Raw genomic sequence first — 3,430 nt, forward strand, 5'->3', positions numbered from 1 at the left:
GGTGACACCAAAATGGCTTACAGTCATTTTGGTGTCACCCCCCTCTGAAAAGTCGGGCGCTCGGTCATGGACCGAACGCCCGACAGTATCAGGAGAGAGGAGGGGACCCGGCGGCATACCTTATCCCGCCCGGTGGCTGTCTCCTGCTCTCTCTGCCGGCGTCCATCACCAAGATGGCCGCCGGCAGGTATCGGAGTACTGCCACGCGTGCACGATGACGTCATCGCGCACACGCGTGTTGACGTCACACGCATGCACGGTGACGTCTCGGCGGGGTGACACTCGGACACCGCTCCAGGTGTCACCCAGCCTCAGGACGCCTCTGCAACAGTTGCTTTAGGCCAGTCATGTGGTTCCTCCTCAGCCAGTATGGGGCCCTTAAAATTTAGGAACAATGGCCCCGCTATTATCGTACTTAGCTCTTCAAGTACCCGTGGGTGCAAGTTATCGGGTCCTGGGGATTTCTTCTTTTTGTCTTTTTAGTCCTTGGCAAACCCTAGATTCCATCAACCACAGTGCTGGTATTTTCCTGTTGCCGGATGTCCTCCAACCAGGAAATGAGGCGGGCTCTATCTGACTTCCTGTGGCTTCTAATACACATTGCGAGAAGCTCCCAGTGTGCAGTGAAAGCAGAGGAGAGGAGCCGGTACAACTGTGCAAGACTAAAGGGAAGGCTATAGGTCATATTTAAGTACAAGACCAATTTTTAGTACTATTTCTTTCCGGGCAGCTGGAATATGGCTCACCCATTGCTGTATAATGTATACCTGGGACTTGTAGTCCTCTATAGCTGGTGTTATTATTCTGCATTGCTGTATAATGTATTACCGGGATTTGTAGTCCTCTATAGCTGATGGTATTATTCTGCAGTGCTGTATAATGTATTGCTGGGATTTGTAGTCCTCTATAGCTGATGGTATTATTCTGCATTGCTGTATAATGTATTACCGGGATTTGTAGTCCTCTATAGCTGGTGGTATTATTCTGCATGGCTGTATAATGTATTACCGGGATTTGTAGTCCTCTATAGCTGGTGGTATTATTCTGCATGGCTGTATGATGCATTACCGGGATTTGTAGTCCTCTATAGCTGATTGTATTATTCGGCATTGCTGTATAATGTATTGCTGGGATTTGTAGTCCTCTATAGCTGATGGTATTATTCTGCATTGCTGTATAATGTATTACCGGGATTTGTAGTCCTCTATAGCTGGTGGTATTATTCTGCATTGCTGTATAATGTATTGCTGGGATTTGCTACAACTTGGAGTCAGTGGCAGAAGTGGCAGGGTTGTAGCGGTTGCAGTTGGGACCTGGCTCTTTCGCTCCATCACTGTCCTAAAATCATTAGTCTGTCACATGACACCCACAATAGCGGTAATTGGTACTCAGCGAGTACTTGAGGAAAAGTATTGTTATTCGTACTCAGTATCAGTGCATCCCCAGTGTTAAAATGTGGTATTAGTCCCATATGGGTGTGTGGCTGTGTAAATAGTTACATTGTTTCCGAGGTATTGATCGGCCGTACGATGTGCAGCGATTGATATGTATTAATAATGGCGCGGGGCCGCTGCTGCGCTACTCCCGTCAATGTGTCAGCGCTCATAGCCTGCTGACAGCCAGACTGGACCTGACTAAAAGCATCTCCCCCCTCTCGTATAGTTCTGGATAATCTGCTGTAATTGATCTCTGCTGGTTATTTCATTAGAGGAATAGGTGAAGTTTTGATTAGAAGTATTGATCTCCAATAGCGCGCTTTCCATTTAGTAATCTGCTGCCAATGGGAAAGCTTTTAGCCTGAGAAAGAAACCACTGAAAGGAACGCAGACCGATAGTCAGGAGAGCGCACCAACAGCCCGGCGCATCATCCCGAGGAACATCCTACAGGCGATGGAACCCGAAAATCGATTTTTTTTTTCTTTGCGTTTGGCTTCATATCTTTCTGTATACAGTTTTGTTAGCCAATCCCCAATCAGTTGTTTGTATATTTGTTGCAAATGTTCTTATCTGGAGATCCTGCCGGTAGCAGCACTTCCTGTTATAAGCTAACGTACCTCCTGCAGAACAAATGGGAAGCCCAACGGCCAACCAATGAAGCTTACACGGCTGCCTGACAACGCTACTGCGAATTGTTTGGCAGTGGATTAGTGTTGTCAGCTTGGAACAGGAAGTGCTGTTACTGGCAGGATCTCCAGATAAGAAACTTTGCAATAGATAAGAAATATTAAAGTGTAACTATGGGCAAAAAGACAAACAAAAACCTATAAACGTTAAATATCCCTACCCTTAAGCGGCGGCTACCCTCGCACTGCAAGTGTTAAGTCCTTGTTTTGGTTTAGGAGGCTCCAATAAAACAGATATACTCAGCTGATCCTGCCTCCTGCTGCGGTCAGCACTCACCTCCATCCTCCTCCACTCTGGCTGTGAAATGTCCCTTGGCCTCCTCATGCCTAATGCAAGTTAATGGCTCTACAAAAGACGTGATGATGACTAGTGATGGGCTGAACAGGTCTGAGTTCGCTTCGAACTTTAGAACATCCAAAAAGTTTGAATTCGAACTCAATGCAAGTCTATGGGGGGTAGAACTTTCAAAAACAATTGTCCCCTTTAAGACTCATATGCAAGTTATTGGCCATAAAAAGTGTATGGGGGTCCGCGTACTGCCCTGGGGGACATGAATGGGGGTCCGGGTACTGCCCTGGGGGGACATAGAACACCTTTCGGCAACGTTTACCTCTTCCCTCTCAGAATGGACTAATTGTTTAATAACACGCCGATTAAGTCATGACATTGCCCAATCACGGCTCTCATAGATCTCTGTGCCCTAATTGGGCCAAGTTCACAGGTCCGGTGCAAGGCTTTAGCCAATTAGGGCTCACAAAGCGTGGTGCCTCGTGCGGAGCGCTCGCCGAGCGAACAGCCCGCCGAACGCCCTGACAGTTCGTATGTCTACCGAACACACGAGCTGCGGATGTTCAAGTCGAACTCACGTTTGCCTGGAACATCGAGCGGATCGCTACTGGGGATGACATATTGGCGCTCCGCCGAGTCTTTCCACCTCAATGGCATTCTAATCTATTGATCACTGTGAATGGATGAAGCAGCTGCATGGAGGAAGTCATGTACAACTGCGCTGAACTCAAACCATAACGAGCCCTTACAGTAAGACGCACCCCTCTATGCAGGTAAAGGGGGTGGTGCTGGTTTTGGTTCTGGGGGATGTTGTATGTGATCATGCTTCAAGTTATAACCTAAATACGGGTGTAATATGAAACATGGTCTAAAAAGTGGACTGTACCTTTTAAGGGTCATTTGTTTACCTGCCCTTAAAGGCGCAGTGCACTTTTTAAACCATGTTTAGGCTTTCAGCATTGGATTTTTTTTGTTTTTTTAGTTTCAGCTGTGATTTTTTTTTTGGGGGGGGGGGGGG

The sequence above is a fragment of the Nanorana parkeri genome, unplaced genomic scaffold, assembly GCF_000935625.1.
Source record: "Nanorana parkeri isolate BGI_ZX_2015 unplaced genomic scaffold, ASM93562v1 scaffold1162, whole genome shotgun sequence".
NCBI lineage: Eukaryota > Metazoa > Chordata > Amphibia > Anura > Dicroglossidae > Nanorana > Nanorana parkeri.